Source organism: Polypterus senegalus, chromosome 17, assembly GCF_016835505.1.
Source record: "Polypterus senegalus isolate Bchr_013 chromosome 17, ASM1683550v1, whole genome shotgun sequence".
Taxonomy (NCBI): Eukaryota; Metazoa; Chordata; class Cladistia; order Polypteriformes; family Polypteridae; genus Polypterus; species Polypterus senegalus.
This window is the reverse complement of record NC_053170.1, coordinates 4,971,036-4,989,231: the sequence shown is the minus strand read 5'-3', so window position 1 is coordinate 4,989,231 and position 18,196 is coordinate 4,971,036. Positions and strand designations below refer to the sequence as shown.

The 18,196-nt window shown below is 46.4% G+C and overlaps 1 protein-coding gene across 1 annotated transcript in view; it reads left to right on the top strand.

Annotated features, from left to right (window-relative positions):
- crhr1 (corticotropin releasing hormone receptor 1) overlaps positions 1–18,196 on the top strand; it is a 225,861-nt gene that overhangs the window by 632 nt on the left and 207,033 nt on the right. The gene's annotated exons all lie outside the window — the stretch shown is intronic.

Sequence of the window (18,196 nt, the reverse complement as noted above, 5' to 3'; positions counted from 1 at the left end):
GTTAGGCGTGCTTCCCGCTAGCTTGTGTCTCAATAAATAAATACAACAAAATTAAATAAAAGTATCATCCTGCTCTAAGTCGACTGCAAGCCTATCTGCATACAAACCCTCTTGCTGCATAAAACTCACATGGTGTACGGTACGGGAAACGAAAGCGAGGCCGACGGGGAACTGGGCGACCGTGACAGCTTAGCCAAACTACCGCTGCAACGGCGGAACATCGAGGGCACTTCGGCGGGCTGCAGAAAAGTGCGCTGCCAAAGCGGAGCGGCGCGTGGCCGGCCGACCGACAGGGACACCTCACTTCTAACGAGGGAAACGAGCGGAGGGGGGGCTCCGTGGATGAGGGGCGAGGGGCTTGTCAGGCGCTTCAAGCTGAGCGCAGTAACTGGAAAAAACGGAGCGGAGAGGAAAGAATTCTGGAAGTGCGGATTCGTTAAAAGATCAACCGTCGGTCTGTTATATAGCGAGTGCCTTTACTCACATTGTCTATTAGTTCATGAATGTATCTGTCTAGCTGTGTAGTATAAAGAGCCTTCCATATCTATCTATCTATCATTATATAGTGCCACTCACATCTATCTCTCTGTCTGTCTATCTGTTTTAAAGTATATTGTCTTTCAGGACTATTTATTATACGTTAGAAAATTGTGACAATAATAAGCAATTCAGCACACAATGCTCGTCCAGTATAGTGCCTTTCAGATCGATCAATTTGTCTACTATACAATACAATGTATTTCACATCAATCGATCTGTCTATATATTATAAAGTATACTTTTAGCTCTGTCTACAGTATCTGTTATATAGTGTCTTTCACATCTATTTATCTTTCTATTATGCAGTATCGTGTCCTTCAGATCAATCGATCGGTCGATAGATCTTTGCATTATACAGAATAGTCATTCATATTTATGAACCCATCTATAGATCTGTTATACTGTATCGGTCTATGTATACATCCATCTGTTCATCAAATCCGATTTATTTTTCACATATAATTTTTATACAGTACAAAGAGTATAGTGAAATGTTTAGTTGTCCAACTCCAATGACTGTTTCTTTAAAAAGAATATAAAAAGATAACAACAAATAATACACGACTTTATAAATGTCAAAAATCGCTTGTAGAATTTTAAATATGTGATATATAAAGCTAAATAAATAACTTCATAATTTAAACAAATTCATGGAAGAGAGTTAATAACAGGACATCTGTAGCATGTATCTGTCAATATGCAGTGATGGTTAAGGCTTTGGATTTCACTCCCCGAGGGTCCGAGAATAAATCCCATTACTGACACCGTGCGACCCTGCAAGTCACTCCACCTGCCTGTGCTGCAATTAGAAAAGAAAGGAAACCAACTGTATGTGTTGCTTTGGATGAAGGCATCAGCCAAATAATAAAAATTAATCTAGTATACAGTATACAGTAGTGCTTTTCAGCTCTCTCTCTCTCTCGGTTTCCCTAAGCTTTAAGTACGGATTTTTCAAATCATCAAATTCTTTTCATGTCTATCTGTTACAATAGTATCTATCTATCTGATCCTGCCAACTACGCTAAAGTATCCACTATATAGTGCCTTCCACATCTATCTAGCTGATCCTGCCTGCTATACTAAAGCATCTATTATATAGTGCCTTTCAGATCCTGCCAACTACGCTAAAGTATCCACTATATAGTGCCTTCCACATCTATCTAGCTGATCCTGCCTGCTACACTAAAGCATCTATTATATAGTGCCTTTTATATCTATCTATGTATTATACGGTGCCTTTCACATCTATCTGATCCTGACAACTATGCTAAAGTATCTATTATATAGTGTCTTTCACATCAGTCTATCTGGTACTGTCAACTATGTTAAACTATCTATCTATCTTTGTACTGTGTATAGTGCCTTTCACATCTATCTATCTATCTATCTATTGTATAGTGCCTTTCATATCTATCTATCTATCTATCTGTGTTTTCACATTCGTTTCTCAATCTCCTATTCAGCATAGTGATTTTCATCTCTCTTATCTCAGTCTTTATGCACTCTTTTCTAAACTGTCTTTCACGCCATTATAACTCTCTGTTTTATAGCATCTTTCAAACCTATCATTCATCATCGTGCCTTTCCTATCTATTTATTAATCTCGGTTTTTTTATGTGCTATGTCTCTGTTCCAAACCGTGTAATGCCTTTCATGCAAATCTAGCTTTCTCTTATGTGGCGTCTTTCACGTGATCTCATTGTCATTATAGTGCCTTTCAGATCGTATCAATTCATCTCACTTTTTATGCGCTATGGCTCTTTTTCATGCCCACCTCTGTATGTGTCCCATACTGTAGTCCCCTTCATATTTGCCGAACGGCGCACGCAGACCTACTGAACCCCCAAATCTTCACCACAAACCGTAAACCCCGACCGCTTGTTCGCGTTCACGGCGGGTTTCCCCAGAGTCGCCCCCCGTACAGTCGCGTGTTCGGCCGCCGCATGAAGGCGCACAGCAGCTCCCGTTAAGCCTGCCTGCCTGCCTGCGCTGCCACACGTTTTACCGATGCGCCTTTTCAACAGACGAGTCGTTTCTCTTTTTCGTCGGTTTCGAGAGTAAGTGTGATGTTTTAAATGAGAGTCATGTCTGCATACTCCAGTTTACGACAAAGCGTTTGCATCTCCAATGAGTACCGGCGGTCCCGAGGCCTCCTTTCTTTTTGTTCTGTTCTTATACTCAAAGGCCGACGCGTTTCTTTTCAAACGATTCTTGACTCCGAGCCTAATATGAGATGAAGACGGAGTGGAGCCATTAATGCTCGTCGGACGCCAGAGCAGAGCGCGCAGTTCATGAGTTTCAGTAAGAAAAAGTTAGAAGGCCACTGAGCCAGTTGGATGGCTGATGGCTGACTGGTCCTGAATCTGCGGGCCGGCCGTAATTCTAAGAACTGAACCCCCCGTATAAACTGAGGGTGTACGAGTGGGCTTTTGTAAAAACGCAAACCCTAAACTGTGTTCACTGTGGTCCACCCGCACACCCACCCAGCATTGGATTAACCATAAAGCAAAAGAAGCACACGCTTAGGGCATCAAGGAAAGGGGGCACCACAAAAACTTTCCATTTCCAATAAACCAAACGATGCATTAATGCGAAATAAACATTTTCCATCGTACCCTATACTGCAGATTTAGTTTTATTTCAAAAAATAAAATTGTATTTTACGGTTTATTATTGTTTAGATTTTAGTTAGATATATATGGGGACGCCAACATCTTTTAAGTGCTTATGGCCGCTAATCCGGCCCTGCATCCACCCACCCATGCGGGCGAGCAGACCCTTGCTGTCCGCGTACGTTGCACGGTACGGATGGTCGAATGCGCGCTGGGTAAACAGGAGCTCGCCAGAGTCAACAAATGCACGCCGATTGTCGTGATGACAAAGTCCCGAAGCCCCCCGCTAGCCTTTACTACTTGGAGGATTTCCCAACGAGTGACATTCACTCTGCGCACGGCCGCTTTGTGGAGCCGCTTGGCGTGTTGGATTTATGAGCTCCCTGAAGGCTCAGCTGCTCGTGACAAGCAGCCGCGGCTTGTTGCTTTGCGTTCTTGTGGTTGCAGAGACCACCGCTAACCCCTACTTGCCTTTTCTTTATTCATTTCATGGAAGTCAGGCGGAGAGCACACGCGGTGTCCACTGGCACGCCGATTTTACGGCTTTACGAGCGCACAGCACAGACGGAATCTCCCACCGGCAGGTGGGCTGCAGCACGCGCAGTGCCGGTCATCTTTAACTCGGAAAACTAAACTGCTGCATGAGATAATGGCCGTGGAATGCTTGGCTGACAAGGGAGAGAAGAAGCGGCGCTGTCTAGGAATCGCGTTACAACGAGCCTCTGACCAGTCGCGGCGCTTAAACGAATACACCTTCATTACCGAATGAAAATGCCGCTGGTCCCCAAAATGAGCCCACCTCAGTGTGCTGTTTGCAAGTTCCCCCCGTGTCGTGTCCTCCGAAGAAACGCACACCATATTGGTGGGCGAGCGGGGACACAGACAGGAGTGGAGTCTAAACCTCAAACAGAGAATTAGGACCAGACAACGAGTGGAGGACAAGTGAAGCACTGCGGCAGTGCACAAAAGAAAAGACTTCACTTGCGCTCGAAGAGATGGCGGCTCCTCGTATTAGAAGATCGTCTGAGCAAAGCCGGCGTCCTCGGCGCCCGTCTGGGCCTTAAAAGAGAGCGTGACGCTGTCACTCAACGCGCGTGGGCGTGGCCAAGGCGACTGGGCCCGCCTATAAATTACATGTATATAGCGCTAGTCTAGCAAGAAACGCTCGCCTCTGAATTCATTCATCAATTTATTCATTCATTCATTTATTGAGCCCACTTCAGACCATTTATGTCTAAATTCATTCATTCCTTTTCTGAATCCACTTACTTCAATTCACAGTTAATTTATGTCTTCATTCCATCATTCATTCATTTTATAAACCCACTTATTTCAATCCACAACTCATTTATACCTTTATTTTAATGTCTTTATTCATTAATCCCTTCCTTCATTCTTTTTTACATTTTTTTTCTACATACTTCATTACGCAATCCAATTATGTACTTGTTTATTCATTCATTCATTTTCTGAGCCCGTTTACATCAGTCGGTGGTCCATGTATGTATTTATTCTTCACGTCATCATTCATTCATTCATTCATTATTTTTTCAATTGTGCCTGCTTCAACACATAATCTAATTTTGCCCCATTCATTCATTTTATGAACCCATTTACTTTAAGATGTGGTCCATGTATGTCTTTATGTATTCATTCCTTCATTCATTTACTACAATACGTTCCATGTATGCCTTTATTCTTCCTTTCTTCCTTCCTTCATTAATTTAATTCAGTAAGCGCTCACGAGACGCCGGAGCCTTTCTCAGCGACATTTCCGTGGCAGCCCTGCGCTGGTTCACGCATGCGCATACCCGCACTCGCGGCTCGCGCTTCAGCGCCTCCTCTGTCTGATTGTGCGCGCACACGGGAGGTGTGATGAAGACTTCAGATGCACCACGCCACCGTGCCGCGCTCTTTCTTCAGCTGCATCCCACTACCTCGTAACCCGATCCGCCGTACGGCTTTTTTTTTTGGAGGGGTAGGCGCTTTTCCTTAAATCACACGGGCAGGCCGTGGCTCCGTCGGTCGCGTGTGAATAACGCGTTCCAATTTAAAGCGGAGATTGGAGCCAAGCGCTCTGGTGGTTTAATGAGGGGGGTTTAATTATGAAGATCATTTCCCAGTTTTCAAAGCTGATTGTCTGTTAATTAATATTCCTCAAAGTGTACCAGTTAGATGGGGAACAATCTAGATTTGCATTTCTGACATAAAACTCAATGTAGGCTAATTTAAAATGGGCAGTTTTGTAAAAAAATATATTATTATTATTATTATTATTATTATTATTATTATTATTATGTGGCGTAGCCGCAGCGCTCCTGCGTTTTCTTATCCACGTATCTTTACTACGCGTTGGTTTTACGCCACAGAGGGGCTTCCCTTAGACGGCCAGGAGACCGAAGCCAAAGCTGAGTCTAAATTGGCAGCACGTGAATTTGCTCTGCACAGCCCGGCGTCCCTGCCAGGGTGGGTTTCTACCCAACTGTAAAAACAGGCTAAGTGAAAAAAAAAAAAAAAGTAATGAAGGAAACGGACGGACAAACAACTAAAGCGTTTGGGTTGGTTTTGACAGGAAAAGGCGCTTTGCTTTCCGATTGCCTTTGGCATGATGGGTGGTCACTGTGGTAAATTCAGACTGAGGGAACTTGCAGAGATGGACTGGCATCCCATCGTGGGCCGGCCGCTTGTCCTCTGCACCCAGTGCTGTACCGATATGCTAAATGAGGGTCCATCCATCCCTCCCTTCATCCGTTCATCCGTCCGTCTTCAAACCCTCTCATCTAGAGCAGGGATGTGGGCAAGCTGGTGTCTATCCCAGCAAATTGGGCGCAAGGCAGGAACAATCCTTGGATGTAGTCGTTTATTCATTCATTTCTCTTCTGAACCCATTTACTTCAATCCATGGTCCATGCCTTCCTTCCTTCCTCCCTTCATTCATTCATTATTCTAATCCTGCTAATTTAAATTCACAATCAATTTTGCCATTCATTCATTTTCTGATCCCATTTAATTCAATGGGTGGTCCATGTATGTCTTTATTCTTCCTTCCTTCTTTCCTTCAATCATTGCCTATTTTTGTAGCTCCCCTCACTTCAGCCCGTCGCAGAGTGAACACACAAACACACTCACACACACAACCTGGAAATGTATGGACAGCTGATTGATCACAAAGCCTGCCGATGTTCACCATGAAAGGCGCTATATTCATTTTTCTCCTTCATTTTTAAAGGGTTTTTAATGGTGGATGTGGTACCACTTATTGTAGTTAGAGTGAAAGATGGGTGGTCCACCCAGGGTTGGTTCCGTCTTTGCCGCTGGATTAAACCGGTTTGGTTATGTTTCTGGTTGTAGTCACAGCGGTGGGTGGGCATCCGGTCCAGGGTTGGTCCCTGCCTGCTGCTCAACTCTGCTGTGATTCTGAAATGGATGAGCGGTTTAGATGGGCAGGAGGTGGGCTGAAAGTGTTCTGATCGTGTGCCACGTGACCGTCATCATCAAGTTCTTCCATGTGAACCCTGAATACCATGAGGACTGATTGAGGTCATTTATGTGAGGTAGAATGCCTAGAGGGGGCTGGGTGGTCTCGTGGTCCCTGAACCCCTGCAGATTTAATTTTTTTTCTCCAGACGTCTGGAGTTTTTTTTTTTCTTTTGTTTTTTCTGTCCTCCCTAGCCATCGGACCTTGTCCACCTTTTAATTCTTGCCTTGTGCCCAGTGTTGCCAGGATAGAGACTGGCAACTTGTGCCCTCACAGTGTGCTCCATCTGCTGGGGAAATCTGGTAATGACAAGCACAGTTTTAAACTCTGGTTTGTGCCGTGTGGACACCAGGGGGCGCTCTCTCTTGTTCATTCTTGATTCTTTTATTCATGTTACTGTTAGGGCGGCACGGTGGCGCAGTGGTGGCGCTGCTGCCTCACAGTTAGGAGACCCGGGTTCGCTTCCCGGGTCCGCTTCCCGGGTCCTCCCTGCGTGGAGTTTGCATGTTCTCCCCGTGTCTGCGTGGGTTTCCTCCAACAGTCCAAACGGGTTAAGTGAATTGGTGTTTCTAGATTGGCCCAAGGGTGTGTTTGTGTGTGTCCTGCGGTGGGTTGGCACCTTGCCCGGGATTGGTTCCTGTGTTGGCTGGGATTGGCTCCAGCAGACCCCTGTGTTTGGATTCAGCGGGTTGGACAATGGATGGGTGGATGTTACTGTTATTTTTGCCGATTATGCGCATTACTCTTTGCTGTTTATTTGTAGTTATGTATGTATGTTGGCAGCCTGTCTTACGTTCCTTGTGTTTTGTTGGTGGGTTGCCCAAGAGGTGGCGTCACCTGCCAGTCACCACCAGGAACTGCCCCCATCTTCTACATCGGGGGCGGGGGGGGGCAGATAGTTCTCCCACAATTCCTGGCGGTTCATTTCAAATGCGCTTGGGTGTTTGGTGAGTGTATCTTTGGATTTTTGATCTTATTGCTCCATTTTTGACTCTTCTTTTGTTTGCTCGGATTGTCTTTTGTGTCGCTGGACTCTCAGTTTTGCCTTTTGTGCTCCTGGGGAGTTTCATTCTTGTGGAAAAGCATTTTATTGTAATGGATATATTTTCTTTGATTTTATAAAGGCCATGTGTTTGGCCTTCTTACAATCCAGGGTTTGACAGCGATATCCCCCTCTAGTGGGCATTTTTTGGAAGTGTTTTTGGGATTATGTGGTCTAATTAAGTGTTCATTTTCTAATTCTTTGAATGAACTTGGTGGGCTATTATAAAGTACTCATATCTCACGTAACACCTGCTGCGGCAGATAGAGGGTCATTTCCGGACGGTGGGACTGGACCGTGTCTGCCTGGGGTGGGATTGCCGACCGGGATCCCGAGCTGTTTTGTCGTGCACCCCCCACCCCCACCTGACCTGACCATATCGAAGATCTCAGATTGGAAAATTTCATAAAGATGTGGGCCAACCTAAAACCATTATGCAAATGTGCAACATTCACTTAAGCATGAAAAATATTCCTTCAAACAGCCTGACTTGGCAGCATCCCTGGATGGGATGCCAGTCTATCACAGGGCATTCCCACCCCCACACTTTACACTTTTATTCCATGTTCATTAGTGTTCCCTAATTCTATTTTCTTATTTATTTTGTCCTTTTTCTCTTTCTTCATCCTGTAAGGCACTTGGGGCTCATCATTTGTATGAAGACGTGCTCTAGAAATAAATGTTGTTGTTGTTGTTCAGTGACGTGAAAGGCACTATATAAAATAAAGACTAACCAGGGTGGGTCCTGACGTTCGTGTTACGGCTGAGATGGATATCATTAAAGGGTTTCTCTGTCAAAACAGGTCTCCGGCCTTACCGCATTGTCCATTTTTAATGACCACGATTAGAAATGCTGGATGAGGACAAACGGATTTACCTACTGGACTTAGCAGGCTTGGTGCTTAAAGTGGGTGTCAAGTTACACGATTAGCACTTTCAGGGGGTGTCAAGTTACACGACTAGAACACCCAAGAAATACCAAAATACGTGACTAGTAACTGCAGGGGGTGTGAAAAGACATGACTCTGTGACCACGTTTCAGCACAGTTTCACATTTCTAAGCTCTGCCCTTCTTTGGACCGCCATTACCGTGCCCCCTGATGGAGCTGGTGGTTTTAAAGGCGCAGCACAAGCGCGGTCATTGACTTCTTTTATTCCATTCTGCCGCGGTACATAAAACACGCGACATCCAACAGACAAGCCTCTCGCTCCAAAACCCCGCCCTCCTTTAGTCGTTCATTTGCGTTGTGCTTCCTGCTGAGTGCTCATTGGCTGTCAGCGCTCACGTGCACACAGAGCCCGCCCCTACAACTTGAGGCAAGTTGAAAGTCGCGTAGTGTGACAGCCTTTATAATCTTTCTCTTTTTCATTGTCTGGATATATGAGAACTGCCAATGCTCTTTATCTTTTGGCAATATCAAAGAATATAAAATGGGATATGAAAGTGGCATCTTCGAGAGTGGCACAGCAAGTTGTGGTTATTGCCTCACACCTCTATGGATGGCCAGTTCTTCTTTCTTGTAACTGGGTGTTGAACCCACATGCCAAGATGAGATGAATCAAGCTGGCCACAGGTGCCAGTGTGTAAGAATGAGCCCCTTGGTGGGTAATATTTTGATGCCCTGCCCAGAGTTGGCATCTTTGGCTCTGTCTAGGGTGATGACTACAAAGGAGTTAAAAACAGAAGGAAAACGGGATGCCAAAAGGTGTTAATAAATGGCATGCCTCGCACCCCAGATTTCACTGCCAGTTTTCCATTTCTGTTGAAGACGATGATGTGACGCGCTCATGCCCGACAGAATCGGGTCAATTCTACTCCCAGTGCCTACAAAGGTCACTCTGAAGATGTTAATAAATGCCAGTGTGATAACATAGGAAATGAAGGGCAGATTTTTTTTTTTTAATTTCCTCTGGCTTTGCTGTGACAGCACCACATCTGGCACACTGGCACACAAACTGCGTGGCAACTGCCGCCTCTCCTGTCTCGCGGGATGTTCTGAGGGTTTTAATGAAGCAGCCACAGTGACACTCGGACAGCAGGTGGCAATGGGTGACATTTGAACTACGTTGTCAAATGAGGAGCACAGGTCAGTGAAGGCCACGAGACCACCCTGAATGCCCAGATTATTCACCTTATTGGGGGCATGACCTGTACCCTGTCCACAGTTACCATGGGGATGAAAATGTGGGCTGCTAACCTGTCACACCCGACGTTCACCGCAGTGCATTGCAATCAGCCCCCAAAATCCGAAAGTTGTGCTATCTGTCAGTGAGAGATTTGAAATCTGTGACACAAAGAATCAAAAAAATAAAAGAGGAAAAGAATGAAATAAGTGTCACCAGTAGGGATCCGGGTTCAAATCCCAGTCTAGTGAGTGTGAAGACTGCATGTCCTTCCTGTGACTGAGTGGGTCTTCTTCAGCAATTCCAGTGTCCTGATGCATCCCAGAATATGTCGGTTTTGGTCATTTTAAACTGGACCTGTGGTGGACTGGCACCTTGCCCACCTTTTAATTCTTGCCTTGTGCCCGGTGTTGCCAGGATAGAGACTGACAACCTGTGCCCTCACAGTGTGCTCCATCTGCTGGGGAAATCTGGTAATGACAAGCACAGTTTTAAACTCTGGTTGTGCCGTGTGGACACCAGGGGGCGCTCTCTCTTGTTCATTCTTGATTCTTTTATTCATGTTACTGTTACTTTTGCCGATTATGCGTATTACTCTTTGCTGTTTATTTGTAATTATGTATGTATGTTGGCAGCCTGTCTTACGTTCCTTGTGTTTTGTTGGTGGGTCGCCCAAGAGGCGGGGTCACCTGCCAATCACCACTGGGAACTGCCCCCATCTTCTACATCGGTTAGATAGTTCTCCCACAATTCCTGGCGGTTCATTTCGAATGCGCTTGGGTGTTTGGTGAGTGTATCTTTGGATTTTTGATCTTATTGCTCCATTTTTGACTCTTCTTTTGTTTGCTCGGATTGTCTTTTGTGTCGCTGGACTCTCAGTTTTGCCTTTTGTGCTCCTGGGGAACTTCACTCTCGTGGAAAAGCATTTTATTGTAATGGATATATTTTCTTTGATTTTATAAAGGACATGTGTTTGGCCTTCTTATAATCCAGGGTTTGACAGCGATATCCCCCTCTAGTGGGCATTTTTTGGAAGTGTTTTTAGGATTATGTGGTCTATTAAGTGTTACATTTTTAAATCTTTGAATTAACTTGGTGGGCTATTATAAAGTACTCATATCTCACGTAACACCTGGCTGCGGCAGATAGAGGGTCATTTCCAGAGGGTGGGACTGGACCGCGTGTCTGCCTGGGGTGGGGTTGCCAACCGAATATCCCAAGCTGTTTTGTCGTCCAATAACAACCTGACCTGACCCGACCAGACAATAAGATTTGACATTTCTTAAAGATGTGGGCCAACCTAAAACCATTATGCAAATGTGCAACATTCACTTAAGCATGAAAAATATTCCTTCAAACAGCCTGACTTGGCAGCATCCCTGGATGGGATGCCAGTCTATCACAGGGTATTCCCACCCCCACACTGCCAGTTTAAACTCCACAACTAGCCTGACGCACACATCTTTGGGATGCCAGGAAAACCAACACAGGCACAGGGAGAACATGCAGACCCCACACTGGCCATGAGTCAGCTGCCCAAAGCTCTGCGCCACCTTGTGGTATAAAAGAGCAGGTACAAAATCCGCTGGCTACCTGACAAAGCTCATTAAGGTATAATGTGCCACCTGCTGGCTGTAACTGGTAACTGCAAGGCTGTTCAATTGATATGAGGTACACATATGTAAATGAGCTACCAATGAGGAGGAGCACAGGGAGTGCTGACTTCTGCACACGCTCAGTTCACCGATGGCATCGGCTTATATTCTTCAGCCATTTTTCTTATATAAAGCGCCATCTGACTTGTGTGACGCTCCACGTGACTCTGCTGAACCCAAAGTCCCAATGAGCCTGGGAATTCTTTGGATGGTCTTGGGGCACCTCGCCTTGGCAGATCTCACGTCACCCATGGCTTGGCACTGCATTGGCACAGATTTCTTAACAGACGACGGAGTGGCAGGAAGGTGCTCTCTGAATGTCCCCACAGATCAGGGAGGAGTCTCAGGCTGCAAAACTGGCAGTGTGTTGGCACAGCTGGCATCCTCCAGTTGGATGAGTCTCCAAGGCCAGTGGTAGCACATCTAGCCTTAAGGGGGGGCATCAAATGTCCAATTGGAGAAGGTCATAAGGAAAATGGGGGCCAACAGAGGGGATGCTTTGGTGGGCTTTGGATGTCAGAGAGTGAACATTTAGGCTGAAGGGGGCATGGAGCTGCCACTGGGTAAAGACCCATTCCACCCCATCTTCTCCGTCAGATGACAAAGACACAACATGAAGACTGGGCATCAGGGCAATGATGAGGGACAGGGTGATGGCGGGGCAGTGTGGTGGCTCAGTGTTTCGGGTTGCTGCCTCACAGACCCACTCCCCCCCGATTCTGAGTTGTCTACGGGCAGCTGGCGTGTTCTCCCCGTGTCTTTCTTTCCTCTCACATCCCATAGACATGCGTGTTATTTTTGGTCAGGTATCCTAAATTGTCCCTGTGGGGTCTGTGCATAAACGTGCTTGGCTGTGGCCTGGGCATCCCATCCAGGGTTGGATTTTTTTCCTGCCTCGTGCCCCTCGAGACCCCGTCCTCATCACAGGTGACTGCTGATTGGCATGTTGCATGTCTGGGGTGGTCTCAGCAGTCAGCGTTGTCTCCTCACAAGCCCAGCCCCTCGTGTTCGAGTCCCAGCCTGTGTGCCATTTGAGATGAGCCTTCAGAGGACTCGGCGCCAGTGGAAGAGTCGGATGGCAGGGAGATAAAAGCCTAACGACCTTGGAGAGCGTAACAGGATCGGAGCTACGAGATCGATGAGTTTGAGAGCCGACGCCACGACACTCCCCCGGGGCCCAAGCTTGACGGACCCTCCGAGGGAAGCCATTTAAGACAATCGACTTGACGCTCAGCCACCGTCGCAGGTGACTCCCCTCCATTCACCAACAGTCAATCAGGGACCCCAACGTGGTGCCTTTTAATATGCAACTGCGTGTCACAGCCCCCCGGGTTTTGTAATTGGGGGAGGGAGGAGGGGGTCCCGTTCTGGATTGTTTTTTTATTTTTAGCTCATACTTCTTCATGGAGATGAGAATCCATCAGAGTGTTGCAGGACTCATGACTGCTTGGTCCAAATCTATAGGGGCCGCCCCCCCACCAAGATGGCTCCCCTTTACCGTTATCGACACGTTACAGCGGTGGTCATCTGCCCTGATCCTTCTAGGTCTCTCCTCTCTCTGCATTCCAGGTGGTCCCCCTTGCCACCCTTTCTGACCCTGGCGTCACTGGGACTAACCCCCCTCCCCACCCTGGGTGACCTGTCCGTCCTGGCATAGAGGGATATTAGAAACTGCCCCCCAAGGATCTGTGCCGCACCCTCTTTCTAAGTCCAGACATCCAGTCTCATGACACACAGCTACAGCAGGGGGTCCACACAATACCAGCTGGACCCTCTGCATGTCTCACTGATGAAGGGACCCCCATCTCCAGCCCCTCCTTGGTATCCCATTGTGGTGATCCGTAACCTTGGACGGGTGACCAATGACCCGCTGCCCACCACTGTGTGACCGTGTCACCGTGGGCTCTCGGCCTCACACATTCACACCCTCCAGACATAAGCATGTGGGGGTCTCGTTTTAGACCATTTGAAGGTCGCCGATTACGAATTTGATTTCACCAACCCTCACAATTGAGAATATTTAGGCTTTAAACATTTGAACTGAAGTGCACCTTTTAATATGTTTAAATATTTGATGCAGTTCTTCTTGTTTGTTGCTGCACTTCTGCCTCCTGACTTGCCCCATCTTAGGGGGGCTCAGGCGAACTCTGACTCTTTCATTTTTTTTATCAAACTTCTACAATAAGTCAGATTGGGATGAAGGAGCCGCATACTTCTTGTCCACTTACAAGTTTCATTTCATTGTAATCACCGCGTTGGGCATCACAAGGTTTGAATTCTCAGTGTGGGGTCAGCTGCAGACCCTCTCAATGAATTAAACAGGGGGGTTGAAAGAATGAAACCAGCAAAGCAAATGGAAATGCCAGGCATGGCAACCGCATCACCTGGCGAACGGCTCATCGCGGATAGAAACACTCGGACATCCCACCCTGCACACATCCAACCCACCTGCCCCAAACCCCTGGGAAATTCTGAAAGATCCAACAAAGGCAGCACCACGGTGGGGCAATGGAATCGTCTGGAATGTGGGAAAAGTGAGCAGTTTGAACATTAAATAAAAAAAGAGTAGGACTGGCTATGAATTCACACCAGCAAAACTCCAAGTAGCGAGTGGAAGTGTCACAGACTGTGCCTGTGAGGTGACGAGTGTCAGGTGGTAAAGGAATGAAGTCGGGGGGCTGTCAGGTCTGTAGGGGTCCAGGTGGAGATAATCAGCAAAATTCACTAAAAAAAGTAAAAGAAGTGAGAAAGTGTGGAGATAGATAGATCGATAGATAGATAGATAGATAGATAGCGTAGTCGGCAGGATTAGATAGATAGAGATAGATAGATATATGAAAGGCACTATATAATAGATACATAGATAGATAGTGTAGTCGACAGGATTAGATAGATAGATAGCATAGTTGGCAGGATAAGATAGATAGATATATGAAAGGCACTATATAATAGATAGATAGATAGATAGTGTAGTCAGGATTAGATAGATAGATAGCTAGATTGATATGAAAGGCACTATATAATAGGTAGTTTGTATTCTAATGTGCAATTTTCAAGTGCATGTCCCACATGTAATATTTGGTTTTGGACCCCCAGGATTTTGCTTTTTACATTCACTTCTTTCACTATCTAATATTTGTAATGTTTAATTTTGATAACGTCTTATCATGACACCATATTGTATATGTCAGCATGTCGTCCATTGCCATGGTGATCTTTCCCTAGCAGAACTCGGGGTCTGTCATCTTGGGTTCAAGTCCCACGTCTGTTGTTGTCTCTGTGTAGTTGGCATGTTCTCCCCGTGTTCGTGGGGGCTTTCTTTGGGGGTCTCTGATTTTCTCCCTGTATCCCCCAGTGAAGCTCAAGTTTTTGTTAGCTGATGCCACTTGACTGACTATTGGGTTGGCTCTGCCAGGTAAGCCCCCCACCCCCCATCCCTCGTCATCATGTTTTAGATTCAGTGGGTTTAACCCAGTTGTGTTATCATTCAAAATTTTCCCACAAATAAAAAGATTAAAAAGAGACGTGACATGGAGACAATGCACAAAGTTGATTAAAATGCAGCATTATGATGCATATGAGGGGCCTCTGGGTCAGACATCCATATGTAACGGGCCGGCATTTGAAAGCCGAGCCTTCTGGGGTATTGAAATGAGGCAGGAATTTAATTAGCAGGTCCTCGGCCTCGGTGGGATACTTCTCAAGTAATTACAGTGGCATTTGGGCCCAGCGAGTGCTTCTATTTCTGGCCGTGTTAGAAAATCTGTACCCAAAAGTGGAGGCCTGGTGTGGTCTGGTCCTGTGTCCACAGATTCTTCTTAATTTCCATCCATTGTTTTCCCCTCTCTGGACCCCCTATTGACATTACTGGGGGAAGAAATCCTGGATGAGAATGCCCTTTGTGCAAGAACCTAATGGTGGCCCTCACCAGGCCCTTTACAGATTCACCAAATAATCTAAATGGGACCACCAGGAGAAAAAGCATGTGGGCATGGAGAGAACAGTCAGGCACCACACAGACAACAACCAACCACAGGGGCACAGAGTTGAGAGGCAGAAGTGCCAACAACTGTACTGCCATTTCCCTGGCTCTAGATCTGTGAGATTTTGAATTTAAAATTACAGTGTAGACCCCCCACCAATCTAAGTGGGCACCCTGGTGGGCTACCACACCTTCATCTGCTACAGTCGGGCAAAAATAAACTGATTATATCTGATCTGAGGTGCCAGCTGAGCCACTCCTAATGAATTTAATGCCAGTCATACTGTATGTAAGAATGAATGCCAGTTTATAAGATGACTCACTGAATGCCAGTCTGTGTTTGTAATTGTCATTTTGTAAGAGATGAGTCTCTGAATGCCAGCTTTGCTGCACCGTTTATAAGAGATGAGACTCGATATGCCAGCTACTAAGACTTTCATTCCTGAATGCCAGTCTTGCCACATGCTTTATAGCAAATGAGTCCCTAAATGACAGTCAATGTGCTTAATTGTCACTTTATAGGAGTTGAGTCTTTGATTGCCAGTCTTGCCACTTGGGTTAAAACAGTTGAGTGCCCAACTGCCAGTTTGTATTTTTAAATGCTAATTATTAAGAGTTAAGTTCCTGAATGCCAGTTTTGCCTCATTGTTAGTAACAGTTGAGTCTCTGAATGCCAGTTTGTACCCTCAAATACCATTTTATAGGAACTGAGTCTCTAAAAGCTGTCCTCCCACATGTGTTAAAAGAGTGCAGACCCTGAATGCCAGGTTTTCTAGATCCGAATCTCTGTATGCCAGTCTTGCCATATAGGGTGAAACAGATGAGTCTCTGAATGCTAGTTCACACCCTTAAATGCCAGTTTAAAAAAAAAAAAATCTTGAAACCCTAAAAATCAGACGTGTTGCACGGTTTATAACATTTGAGTATCCGAATGCCAGTCCTGCCACTTAGTGTAAAACAGTTGAGTCCCTGAATACCAGTTTATGACCTTAAATGTCAGTTTTTTTGAGACTCGAGTCCATGAACGTGGGAAGGGTATATCCACAAATGCCAATTTGTTGCAGAGGAGTCTAATAGTGCCATCCTAAAGAGCTCAGTCCTTAAATGCCAACTTTATAAAGACTTGAGTCCCTAAATGCCATTCATGCTACATGGTTTCTAACATTTGTGCCACCAAATGCCGGGTCTGCCACTTGGGATAAAACCATTCAGCCAGTTTTTTAAGACTTGAGTCTCTGAGTGCCCGTCTTGCTATATGGTTTATAACCACCAACTCCCTGATCACACACACCAGCCAGAGAGGGTCCGTCCCAAACAAATCAGTAGAGACTGATGATCATATAGTGCTGTGAAAAAAGACCCCCTGACTGGAGTCCTTGAACATCCTGAGCTTCACAGAGAATTCCTCCTCGACAAACAGACAAACCTGAATGTCTTACCAAAGTAGGAATGGGAACTGAGCCCTGGTGGGGTCTTTACCCAGAAGGAAATCTGTAATGATGAGGATGATGATGATGAAGCATGGTGGGACCCATTAGAAGAGCAAGATAATGAGAAGAGGCGCAGTGGGTAGCGCTGCTGCCTCGCAGTAAGGAGACCCGGGTTCGCTTCCCAGGTCCTCCCTGCGTGGAGTTTGCATGCTCTCCCCGTGTCTGTGTGGGTTTCCTCCCACAGTCCAAAAACATGCAGATTAGGTGCATTGGTGATTCTAGTGTGTGCTTGGTGTGTGTGTGCCCTGCGGTGGGTTGGCACCCTGCCCGGGGTTTGTTTCCTGCCTTGCACCCTATGTTGGCTGGGATTGGCTCCAGCAGACCCCCTTGACCCTGGGTTGGATAATAATGGATGCATGGATGGATGGATATCCAATGAGTGAGGATGACACAACAGACTGAGATTCTGAAGAAAACCAGGAGACCACGATGATGAGGATGATGATAAAGAATGATTGACCCCTGAGGAAAACAATGATGAGAAAGCTCGATAGGACCAGGTGATGGTACCAGAAGAATGTTGTAAGGTGGAGTCGCAAACAAGCTCAACATGGGGTGGAAGACCCCCATAAAGTTCCCCATCACTGACCAGCCCACCAGGAGAAGAGCTGAAGGATGAGATGTTCCTGAATTGCCGCCTGGAGTTTCAGTCATAGCACTTTCACGTTCGGCCATTCAGATGAAGCTGGGGTGGTCCCATTAGTACGGGTAGCCGTCGTGTCCCGAGTTCAGAGTACGGGATCCTCGGTGGACCCACAGACTGATGAGGGTTTGCAACTCTTAGAAATCCGACGACAAATGGAGAAGGGTCAACAGTGAAATAAAGGTGGCTTTGCCATTTCCAAAATTGGGGGAGTCTGTAAATCCCCCCTGAGCGAGATTCCAGTCACCCCACGACTGATGAGGCCATGTTAACTTTCTGTTGTGCCGTTCGCAGTGTGTGACAGCTCAGAGCCACATGGCCCGAACACTTGCGGTGACAACTTCGTACTTCGGCTGCTCCCTGCGCCGCCACCCGCCCCTAGTAATCCTCGCCGCATTTTAATCTTTCTTGGTGTTTAATCAAAGGCCCGCGCGCGGCACACACAGGGAGACCACCACTAATCCGGACTGAGACGCTCCACTAATCCACAGGATCAGATCCTCGCTCGTGTTATTTTTGTGCGTCTGGCATTTTCCGCCAATTCTTGCCTGAGGGTCTGCCAAACCCCCACCCCCAACCCCGTTGTTTTATAGCGCCTGAAGCCACACCGCCCTCAAGGTCTTGTCACGG